The sequence below is a fragment of the Balearica regulorum genome, chromosome 14 (assembly GCF_011004875.1).
Source record: "Balearica regulorum gibbericeps isolate bBalReg1 chromosome 14, bBalReg1.pri, whole genome shotgun sequence".
NCBI lineage: Eukaryota > Metazoa > Chordata > Aves > Gruiformes > Gruidae > Balearica > Balearica regulorum.
Window position 1 is genome coordinate 12,640,468 of NC_046197.1, and position 12,485 is coordinate 12,652,952.

Here is a 12,485-nt window from a genome sequence, read left to right on the forward strand (position 1 = left end):
ATCATCATCCTAAAGAAAATCCACCAACACCAGGGCCTTGAAGCAGCTGTGATTCCCATGGGACTCTGCTCTGACTCAGAGCATGGGCTGCCGTTGATGCTCATCCCCCTGGATCACACTCACAGCCAACAAACTGTAGCTCTCTGAATATAATACTTTTAACCATGTGAATTTTTTCCCCCAAAGATAATTATTTATTTCACCTCTGAATGAACCAAAGTGGAACTTGTTCCAGAGCAGCACTAGAAGAATGTAAAAAGCTTAGATAAACTCTTTGTGATATGACCTTCCTTTTTTTTTTTTTTTTTTTCTCCTTCTCTTTGCAAGGAATGCGTGGCTGGGAGACAGAGATCGTTGTCCTTTCTGCAGGTTCCTCACAAGACAAAGAGTTCATGGTGCATGAAGAGCAAAACAAAGCAGGTTTAGTTGCTCTTGGCTGCTCATAGTTGTTTCCTAATATTTTGCATCACTCAAGCAGATTAGGCTTGAGTTGCTGTGATAGGTGAACTGCAAGAGATGGAGGTTCAAATTCTAGAGTTGCTATTTCATCCTCTCCTGGGCCAATTTCCTCTTGGCTCCAGCCAGAGTCCTTGAAATCCAGGGAAGTTTTGCCTGACTATGGAGTGAGTAATGATTCCAGGAATCAACATTTGGAGATAATACCAAATTGAATAACTTTGCTAGATTAACTTTCCTCCTAAGGTCATCTCTGTAACACTCAAGCACACGATGTGTTATTTTCAAAATGAGCCAGTCTCTGTTTATCATAAGGCCGATATATGAATTACTGTTCATTTTTCCACAAGGCACACATGATTTGAGGCTATTAGGCAGTGCTCTTCCGTACCTCCACCGGACAGATGTGTTCCTTGGGAGCGGTTGTCCAGGGTTTGGCAGTAATAACCCAGCACAGGCAGCAAAATCAATCCCAACAAGTTTCAGAGGGACCCTTCCAAAGCTCCCCGGCATGTGACAGAGGGCTGCTAATGAGAGGCAGAGATCATATTCATTGCATGAGTGACAGGTGAAAGGGAAGATTAACGTTCACATACACCTGCTCTTTGGTGCCCCAATTAAGACCTCCTACTGTCAGCAGTAACACAAGATGCAAATCAGCTAATGCCCTTCCCCCTGCTCCAGGAAGGCTGTGGCAGGATTTAGAATAAACTACAATGAGAAAAGAAATGCAAAAGCTTGAATGTCTTCCTTGCTCTGTGAATCGTTTGCTTGCTTACTTGTTTTCTCCCTTTCCTGCCTTTTCCTTGCCATCCCCTCACCTCATTCTTCTCATCTAGAGAGGGAATATGACCTGCTTCAGCAAGGGATGCCTGCCCTGGGGACAGACTGGAAAGCCGTGATTTGAATTGACAATATTTATCCCTGCTTTAAATTCATTTGAACCAACCTTGCTCAAGCCACTGGCAATAGACAGAGGAAATGGGTGGAAATATCATTGAAGAAGATATGAGGAACGGAGAAAGAGGGGGTTGTTCATCAGCTTATCCTGCACTGGGTCTAGGGAACTGCTTCTGAGGCAATATTTTAATGCAACATTGGCAATCTGTGCTGGAATATTGCAAATCCATGAGTAGCTCTTGTGAGTGCTTTTCCAATATGTCCATACTATCCCTTTTTGTCTCTTCCTACTGTCCAATATTAATCAAATATTGCTTATCTGATGGAATTCCAGCTACCAAGGTATTGCAGACTTCTGCTCAAAAGTAATTGTCCTCTCAGCTTTCTTGTAGCAGTCATGTGAGGGGAGCAGCCCAGAAAATGTAAATCCATTCCAAAGGGGAAAAAAAAAAAAAAAAAAAATTGAACAAATTTTCATCCTTTGCTCCATGAAAAAAATTTGGTTAGAGGAGGTTTGAAAATGACTTTTTTAATAGGTTAAAATTCAAACAGACAATAAAGTTTTGGGTAGGTTTCCAGAGACCAGCACTCCAGGACCCCTGCCTCCCTTTCTCCCACCCAACCCAATAGGCAGAGGTGACCACGCTGTGTGGCAGGCAGGCAGCCAGGGCACTTGGCCTTTCCTTCCTCTTCCCAGCTTTGTTGGCTGTTGGAAGACATGCATCAATTTGTTTTTCTCCCTTCAGGCAGAAAATAAAATTGGCAAAAATCTTCCCAGCAGGAAGCCAGGAAGCCCTGTTTAAATTTTCCCAAGGAGAGGGGGTAACTCCGCAAAGTCAGAATTTTCCTGCACAAAATTTCAATTTGCATAGGGACAAATTTTTATTAGAACAATTTCTTGATAGGAAACATCTAGAAAACCCATTCCAGAGCTTTATTGGCAGAGAAATGAACTCCCACATTTCACAACCTTGGACTCTTTTCTCCTTCAGCAAACTGTCAGCTTTTGACTATGCAATTAAAAATACCTCAAATCCTGCCATTTGTTGGTCTATTGCACTTTCTATCTGGGGTGACTTAGCCCAAATCATCTGAAACAATTACATAGACTTAAAGTCCTTAGAACTCTAGAAACACTGATGCATAGGAAAGGGAAAAAAAAAAAAAAAATCATGAGATACTCTCTAGTTCATCTATCTAGTCTTGTAATCTTTTGACAATATCCATAGACAGGAGCTAAGTGGAAAGCAATAGGTCTATGGCCCAGTTTCTCAAATTCCTACTTATACTGAAATTAGAGCTATGAAACTCTCTTTCTCCCAGTGGCATTCTGAGAATAAATTCTTCAGTGGCACTAAAAGGCCCTCAGATATTAATGCTGAGTGCTTGCAAGGGTACATAGAAAGATGGATGGTATGTGTCCTTAGCCCCCAGAAACCATTAAGTCCATTGCTCTGCAAACCTATCTGATCTACTAGCTCTACTCTCCAGTTGTTTGCATTCATTTTTCTTCTCTGCATGCACATTCAGTGGAGTTGGGCTTGGCAAATTTAAGGAAAGAGTAAAAAAGATGCTTTGGAGAAAATCTACCAGAAAGAGAGGACACCCTACAGAGCTGGTTCAGGGCCGGGGTGGGTGGTGAAGGCCCAGGCTGAGTCGCTGCTGGTGGGCACCATGGCTGGCTCTCCCCAGTCTGCTCTTCCAACTCCTCTCTGCTACTCTCAGCCATGGACTCAGACAAGTACCAACAGATATCAGGCACAAACTCTGCAGTTAACAGCACAGCAAACATACGTTAGGAATTTTTCCTGCCTCCAGGTACTCATCATCCTTTTCTGCCTCCTCCCACTGTGCCTTAGCTGCTCCATAGCTTGGATCTTGTCAAAAAGAGCCGAATTAACCTCAACACTTTTCTTAGTAGGTTTTCCTAAATCAGATCATTCTGAGAGCATTGAGTGACAAGGAGCTGGGGCACAGTGTCCCCAGCCATCCTGGCTTCCAGCCTGGCCCGCTGCTTTACCCCAGCTGTCACTCCACTCTGCAGAGTTCTGGACTCCTATGAAGATGTACTGGTGGAAAGAGGAGAGTGTGTGGTGCCTGGCTTGGGATAAGGTTGGGATGAACAGGAAATTTGTGCAGAGTTATTATGCAGAGACATGGAAAAAAAGTCTGCATTCATGTATTAAAGGATGTTAATTTGCTCAGAGTAATTTTCCATAGATTTTATTGATTGACTTCAGGCTTTGAGGGTTTAACTGCCATGTCAGTTTGCCCACTTTCATTCAGCATGTGGATGACTTATAACAACCACCTGGTTTTATCACTTGAAACCCTTCCTAATTAATAATAGACAAAAGAGGTATAGAGAAAACATTCTGGGTGAGGACATTCCCTTCCCTTCTCTTGCATCCTGGAAAAGCTCTTAAAGCTTGTTAGCTTCAGTAAATTATTTCAAAAACTGTTAAATACACAGACATAGCAGCAGCAATGACTGTGCAAGGCTCATTTATCTCCCTGAACTGGAATTCTTGCAATAAGGATTGTTCCAGATTTAGAAGGAGAAGAATAAATATCACTATGAAAGGTCTTCATCAGTGTCTTCAGCCTCATCATTTTCTACTGCTGTGATTCAGCTATTAAAGTGTACACATGCTAGGGAGGAAGTACAATTTTTACAAAAGGAAAAAAGAGGGATCAAACTTGGCTGAGATCAAACAGGGATACAATTGTTCTGCCACTGGCTTAGCTTACAGTGCTGGGCAATACATCGGACACCTCCCTGTTTCATTTGTCCATCTGTAAACTGTTAAAACAGTTCTCACCCCAGCATCCAGGAGAAATCAATCATCAAGACTGAACTGAACCAAATAGCAGTTAAGTTCTTGGATGGCAGACATAATAGAAACACAAATATTTTTACTTGAAGTGTTATACTGCCCTCAGTGTAGGCTCTACTGGTGGTGATGTGAAACAATGCACATTCTCCCTGCTTTCAGGACAGACTGCACTTTCAAACTTTTTTCAGGGGATTATATAGTAATAACATTTTCTTTATCCTGATCCCCTTGCGAGGTTGCATCCAGTAATAGGCATTGCAAAACCACAAAGTTTTTAACTCTGAGACACAACCCTGATTATTCTCTAGCAGCTGCCTTGCAAACAGACCTCCAAGCACCTTTATGGTGAGAGACCTTAAAGAGATCCTTGCAATTAATGCATCTTGTCTTGCCCCTTTATTTGCATACAGCAGCAGTATTCCCATTTCTAAGCACTTGACATCATGGAGTTAAGCCTCTAAAGCAATCATGACAATGCTTCTGCTTCACAGATAACTTTGAGGTCTTTAAAGGAGGAATACACTTAGATTATCCTCACGCTTCACCTCTGGTTTTAGTCACACTTTGAACCCTTCCCCTGAAATCACTTGGACTTGAGTTTTACTTTGGTTTTCTGAATGACAGCAGAAACTCTTGTGTAACCCCATAAATCCAGGAGCCGGGGTTTTGATAAAGATCTTGAAGTACTGCAAAACACAAGTTCATTCTAAAAGTGAGCACCACCACCAAGCTCACTAGAAAGCAAGCACAAATCACCAAATCTGTTCAATATGGAAACTGCCATGAAACAGAGCCTGTCCAGAACACGTCTTGGAAGTGTATTTCTCCAGCAACTCCACCACATCCTTCCAGGGACTGCCCAAAGAGCCATGGTGTGGCAGCCAGCATGGGGGGTGACCCATATCATGAAGCATAACAGCAAGTAAATCTACAGAGGCTTTTTTAGCAGAGTTTTACCACAGATAAAAAGATTTCTGCAATTCTAGGAACTGCCTTTCCTATTTCTTTTTTGGAACAAGCTTCCACTTTATACTGAAAATGAACTAAAGTATTCCAGAGTTTATTTTCAATAAATAATACAGGGAGACTAGTTCTGGATGCAGCTAGAATTTGAGCTGCAAGCTACAATAATGATGGCGCTGCCTAACTTTCCATCAGTGCTGTCAAAGGCCTAGAGGCTAAACAGACGGGGAAACTGAAGTCCTGCCAGAAGTCACCCCACTGCCCAGTGGCCCTACTTCTCCTGCCTCCAGTGCAATGCCCTAGTCACTTGGTTGACTGTCCTCCCAGACGTAAACCTGAAGACCCCATATCTGCCTGTACTAAAGGATGCTTTCCTCTCCTGTCCACCTTCAGCTACACAACTTGCATTAAACCAACAAAATTATTATTATATGGCTCAAGCACAAAGCAAAGAAACAATGTACGTGATAGCTTCCAATGTCTTGACAGGCACTTTTGTTCAGAAATTTTCTTCCATACCCTTAGGTCTGGCCGTTCTTCAGTGGTGGCCTTGGCATGCAGAAATGACAGGACATCATTTATCCGTGAGCTCTGCGCCCTCCTCAGCTTTGCGTGTGCCAAATTTGCTTGTGGAGCTCCCATTGGTCCTGACAATGCTTTCAATTTAGCAAATGTCTATGTGACTCTTGGTTGGAAAAGGACGGAAAGAAGTCCAGGCACATCACTCTAAATAGATCTGTGGGTAACGCTTTAGCTACACATTGAACTTAGATTTAGTAGCATCGTTATTGCATGTAATGTTTATTTTATTAGGTTTATTTTATTAGTGTGCCCACAGCAGAATGTAAGCCTTGTCTTTGTCAACTCAAAAGGCACCCCACAAGAGGCTCTGAGTAGAAAAATATGGTGCACTTCATTTTTCCCTTTGGAAAAGCCAAGCAGATGCTGATGAGTGGATAGTCACAATAAGTGTGTGTTTTGAATACAGTGCTAAGCTCCACAGCTCAGCTGAGTTAACTTGGTGGGAAGTTGGGTTTAATTTGATCCTGTCTCTGAGTGTTCATAAAATGATGCAATTCAGCTTTAACCAGATGAGTAGTATCATCAAAATACATTATTTAAATCCCACCCCCTCAGCCATGTGGCCAAATTGGAAGAAGTGTCGCTTAAGTATCTCCTTCCAGGCCAGGAAAAGATCAGTCACACTTTAAATTAAGTGTCTCAAGTAAGGATTTAATTTAGACTTAATAAGACAGCGATTGTATGTTAAATACCATTGGGTTATTAAAACCATATTCATTGAGGTTTTACAGCTATGTCAGGACAATATGCCATAAATGGAAAAACTGCTAACAAGGCACAGTTATTGATTCTGACAACATGTGCTAGATAGGATGCATTTGTATGTTCAATAAAAATAAGATAAACATAGAAGAAACACCCAGGAGTGTGTTTTCCAGAGTCTCCATGGACCCCTTCACCAAAGAGTCAGAACACTCGGAAACACCAGTGAAATTATCCTGTCTGCTTAAGAATGAAGTTTATTTGTCCTACTGTTGGAGAAACTGAGGCACAGAGAAAGCTTCAAAGGCATTTTCTTAGGCTTTGCTAATACACTTTTGGGAGGGCAGAAATTTAAATCTATCCTTAAGCTCCTCCTGTGCATTAGCCACAGGACAAACCTCGTAAAGATAAAACAGCATGAATCTGAACGAGGAGGATGCTGATCCCATCTAGCCAAGGACACGAACGTGCCCAGACAAGAAAGAGGACATTCAGCGGGGTCTGCCAGGGCAGTCCTCTGCTGAAGAGAAAGTGCGAGGTCTGGGCAGACCCATAGCACCTTTGTGCTCAGGAGGAGTGAAGCACAGCAAATCCTGGATGCATCAAAGTTTGTGCATAGGGAGCTGGCAATACCTCTGCCTGCACAACACTGGGAACAATATTGTATTTGCATATTTTCATTTACACACAAATATGCATATCTCTGTGTGACCTCGTATATATAATAGATATATATGTACATGTATAAGAGAACTTTAAGGATGGACTTTCCCACCGGAGCAAAACTTGGAAAATGAGAATGTTTATACAAAAACCCATTTCCTTTGCCAACAAGTTTCTGTATTCCCCTTACTGTTATTAAAGACATTTGTGTTTAAATCAGAGCTCCCAGCCCTGCCTCTCCTTCCATCTGAGCCTACACAGATTGCATAATCCTCTGTTTGTGGCATCATCATACGTTGCTATAGAGATAAGGGAAACGTCTGTGATGATGTCAAATCACTCAGCCAGATAACTCTAATATCAAGATATAAGAGGAGAGGGTCCATAAACAGAAGCAAAGCATCATCTCCAGTAGTTAGTAAAGAGGAAAGGTAATATTATTTATAGACCTTTAAAGGTAAACAGATGTCAGCTCCAAATACGCACGACTTGAAAGTTTCCTCTAGTGTGAATGTCCCCAGCTCTGCTCCCACTTTCAAAGGCTTTGCTTCTTCAATTGCTCTGTTATTCAATGAGCACTATAAATTTGGGAGTAATGCTGCTACTGCCATGGGAATGTGGCAATCCTATGAATACTTTGTCTCATCTTGTGGCTGTGTCTGGAGATGGGCTAAGAGTGAAAACGCAGATCCACTATTCATAAGCAATATGTATCACTCCTGTTCAGGACTTTAGACAGGGTTCAGACCTGGCTGCTCTGCTAGACACCACCACCCAAAATCCCCATGGCAAGGAGCTCTCAGGGGTAGCAGGGAGGTAGAGACATGACTGTGGTGGGATCCCCACTCCTGAGTCCACGTGGAGGTGCCAGAACTGCAGTCTTCCTTAGAAATGAAAATATTTCTGGCTCTTGGAGGTGGAGTAAGGTGGTTTGAAGCTCACCCTCACTATCTGCACTGGAAGTCTCCAAGGCTGCACAATGAGGCCATCCAGACCACATTTGGGATCATCCTGCCCAAGCTCCCAGGGGGAGGAAGTGCTGGCAACCTCAACACCTAAAGGCAAGTCTGGCTCTTTCTTCCATGGTCCAGGTAGACCAGGCATCAGGGGGACCAGTCCAGCATCTTGGGCCAGATCCTGCAATCCACTGAGGGGCACATGCAGAGCCTGAGCCACCACCACTTAGGGCAGGCAGGACGGACAGGTGAGTGGCTGTGGAGGCCAAGGGAACGGCACAGCTCTGCCTGCACCACACCAACTACAGCCACCCATAGGTACCATGGTGTGAGGAGGGCTTCAGGCTGGCAAGGAGGGGCTGTCTTCACATGAGCCTTCACCAGCCAGATCATGAAATAATTCAAGACCTTTTCCTGCCATGGGGTTTCAGGACAGCAGCAGCCAACCTGGCAGACCAGTGGGGGTGGATTGGTGGCCACCAGCATGAGGAGACACACATGGAGCTGTCACAGACTCCCCCCTGCCCCATGCAGGTCCCATAGCCACCACCTCACTGGTTTAGGATCTCAGGTTTCTGCTGTGATGCAAAACTTAGGAGCTACTTCGATCTGCAAGTACCAATCCTGGGGAAGCATCCTGGATCTTACACTTCATTTTATCTTACATTTCTGCCTACATCCAAGTTTTCCTCCTAGCGTTTCACTTCAGTCAAATCAGAAGTTTGCATGACAGTTGAAGGAAGCTTATCTGAAAGACAATTATATGTTACAGTTTCTCTAACTAGGAGAAAGCAGTGGCTTGGTTTCTTTCCGCCCCAGACTATTTAATTACTGGGGTATCATGGAATGCCTGCATTGTAATAAAACTCCAATGTGTATCCAGGTACCAGGGGATTTATTAACTTGCACTCAACACTGGCAATCAGCAGCCAGGGTCAGATGTGCCTGGTGATGATGACATCATCATTTTTGGCAGCTCTCTCCAACAAGTGCTGAGTGAGGTAATGTCCCCAAAATTAAAACTGACAGCAGGATTAATAATGATAGATTCTTCAAGCCTTTTCTTTGTTTTTTAAATTGGTATTCTATTTCTTCTATCAGGGTTTGCCGAAAGATCATCATAACATTCACCCGGCATTTCAGCAACCAGTAAGAGTGACAGGGGACACCCGCGAGTGTTACTGGGTGAGTAGATTACTTCAGGATCGTTTTGTCACATGTGGGCACTGACTGTGTATTCTGCTGAAGATGGGCAGGTCTCAGGGCACCAGACCAGTTACCATCCTCACAGACATGTTCAGCTCTGGGTGTACAACTGGGAATAACTCACAGGGATGTGGTTGTCAGCAGCTAAGTGAGAAAGTGCCTTTTCCCTGCAGATTTACATCGATTTCAGTCAGAGGAAGGCTACATCAGAGCGTGTACTGCTCCAGCCTTTTAAGGTATCTCCAGTTATACACCACAACATACCTGCTGGTCAGGATCATTAAGCCCAGAAAACCTTGCCTAGCACAGCAGCCATGGATACTTTCATATTTCAAGTAATTTTTTTTAGGGTTTTTTTTTTTAATTTTGGAGCAGTTTGCAGGTGGTTTAGCCTGTCTGGCCCAGGAGGTTTTGCTTATTTGTTTTTGAAGTTTTGCAAGGGAAAGGGAAAGGAAGGGAAACCCGGGCTGTGGCTGACACCCTGTGATCGAGCTCCCTCAGCCCAAGACCTCAGGAGCCACAAACCAACGCCACGAGTGTAGAGCATACACTTCAGCCAAACCTGACCTGGTGCAAACAGGCCTGCTGACACCAGGGGACATGAACCTGCATCTGTTTAAACTTCTGAACCTGGCCTTCTTTTTGTCTCCTAACATTTCTCTATGCTCTCTTTCCTTGCTCTGCTCCTTCGCCTCTCACCTGCATTCTCCACTGAGACTGACACCACCAAACAATAAAGCCTGGATGCAAGCCTAAGTTTCTAAGTCAGGTTTCTTATGAGTTTGCCAAACTGGCCAGAAGGAGACCTGAAAGATTAGCAAAGGCTAGTACCTGGGCTTTTTCCTGTTCATTGTATTCTGTCACAGCAGCAAATGGAGGTGGCCATAGTATAGTCTATTGACAAATTAAATCCTCTGATGGTCATTAGGCACTAAAAAGAAGAAATAGAAAATACTAAAACTGTTTGGATCTCAAATAGCTTATATTAGATAGTACTTACTAGCACTAATAGTCATCTAGCTCAGATAAAATTCATCTCGCCAGTGCATTACCCTGCCTGAGCACAAGCTATAGACCTGAGCACTTTTATGCACTTAAAATGCTGTAAAAGCATTTTACTACATTGTCTTTGTGCGTAGGTGGATGGCAGAGTGCACGGAGCAGTCCCTTCTCCTGAGCACTCATGAAAGAGGCAGACCCTTGTAGGTTCTGCAGTCCTTGAGTTGTCCCCACCCCTTGCTCCATTTTCAAGAGCAGAGACATACTGCCTCCATATTGCGAAGTCAAAATGAAGACGTGGGAATCTGAAATAATGATGGAAGAAATGAGCAAAGTTTTGGTCATTGTTTAATTTGCTAAGAGAACAACCCCACCTAAGATTCCTTCTGCCAACTCTGACAAAGTGGCCAAAGATAAAGACAAATATGCCTCAGAGATGGAGCACAGCTGTTAAACTAACGGGGGTGGGGGAGCGCACAATAATTTAATTAGTAGCTGTGCCCTTTCCATGTTTCTCCCTCCAATCCTATTGGTGAGAAATATAGTTTGAGATTTTAATTTTTCCTATACAGATGTTGCCCTTAAAAAGTCTACTAATAACCTTGTAGAACTCCATTTCTCTAATGATGATAAAGTGCTTTAGTTAATTAAACCTCACAACATTTCTGAAAGTGTCAAACTAAACAGTGCAGCAGCCTCATTGCAAAGTGCAGCACTTACAAAAACGTGTTTGTGGGTTCTGCACAGTCACTCTCCCCCACCGCTGTTTTCGTATCAGTTGCAAAGGAACCTCAGGGAAGATTATATACAAATTGACAGACAAAATGTGTTGAAGCTGCTTCTACTGAAAGGTTTGTTAGGAATTTTTAAAGCCAAAAAAATGCCCTGTTACCAAAGCTAAAGTGTTTTGCAAAAATTGTCTTGATTTTGGCTGAGATATCAACAGAAAGGTTTCTGAAGTTCAGGGTAGAATAACTGGTCATTCTCAACAAAAGAAGGGGAGAATGTGCAATCAGTTCAGACCCTGATCTTGAGGTCTGAGTTTTATATTGCAAAAATCTTGGAAAGATTACTTTTCATGTCAGCGCAAAAACATCTCAAAATTGCAAAATGTGGTCACCAGACATAGTTGTAGTTTTACATCTAGTTCTATCATCAGGCAAGTTTGGGTCTGCTTTATATTTCCCTTTCAGGTAGTGGACTTGATAGTACAAGTAATTAGAACAATAATGTCTTCAGTCAATACCTACTTAAAACCACCCCTTCACATGGCCACATTGCAGGTAGCATAGCATATATACATTTGAATCTACTTCATTAAGAAATAAGCATGAGATTTGCTATTAATGCTCTGCTATACTCCCCATCTTTTTACTTCAAACTCTCAGTAATAAAATCAACAAGGGTTTCCCCTGCGATGAGACCCTTTAACAAGGTTACCGCACAGTGGCTCGGGCACTGCCTGACTGCACGGTGCTGGTCCTGAGGACTCCAGAGCGGTTTGCAGCAGGCAGATCAGCCCGTGGTTTTGCACTTGGTTTATGCAGGCTCTGATTCAGCAGATTAATTGAAGGACAATATGGTATTAGGGGAAAGAGGGCATCACATTCACTTCCACGTTTGTCGAGAATCCAGAGCCTTTCTGCCAAACCTCAGCCCCTGCACGGAGTTTGACTGCTAGATTTAAACACACAGCAAGCAAGAGCTCATCTAGGATAAAGAAGCTGATACAGAGCTACTTACAGGAACATGAATATTGGCAGCCAGGATTCATACAACCTACCTGGGAAGATAACAAAGAAGCAAGACCTATCTTCACATCGGGTACCAGCTTCACTATTATTAACATTGTGGATCCTGTGGTGGTTTCCTTCGCTCCAAAAACCACTAATTTAATGTACAGTACAGTCATTCTATGTGGGGGGAAAGAGAAATTCTTTCTTCCTTCCTGTTGGAAAACTCTTTGGCAGTAACGCTTGGATTGTTTTCTTTGTAAATTATATTCATGCTGTTTTCAAGATGTTTTCCTGACTTTATTGAAATTTGACCAATTTAACGAGTAATGTAGAACTTGTTTCCATGTTAAAAAACTCTCAGAGCTGCTTGGGAATAATTATTAAAACTTCCATGTGTGCAGCAAAGCCAGTCACTTTTGCAAATAGCAAAAAAAAAAAAAAAAAAAGTCCATAACAGAAGGACATTGCTCTAACAATAGGCAAAG

At 42.9% G+C, this 12,485-nt stretch overlaps 1 long non-coding RNA gene across 1 annotated transcript in view; it reads right to left on the reverse strand.

The window, feature by feature from the left end:
- Positions 1-12,182, reverse strand: part of LOC142603863 (uncharacterized) — a 120,784-nt gene extending 108,602 nt beyond the window's left edge. Inside the window, exons 1-2 of the long non-coding RNA XR_012837757.1 lie at positions 12,048-12,182; positions 848-983 (exon numbers count right to left, since the gene is read on the reverse strand). This is a non-coding gene — a long non-coding RNA (uncharacterized LOC142603863). The remainder of the gene's footprint in view (positions 1-847; positions 984-12,047) is intronic.
- Between the last annotated feature and the right edge of the window lie 303 nt (positions 12,183-12,485).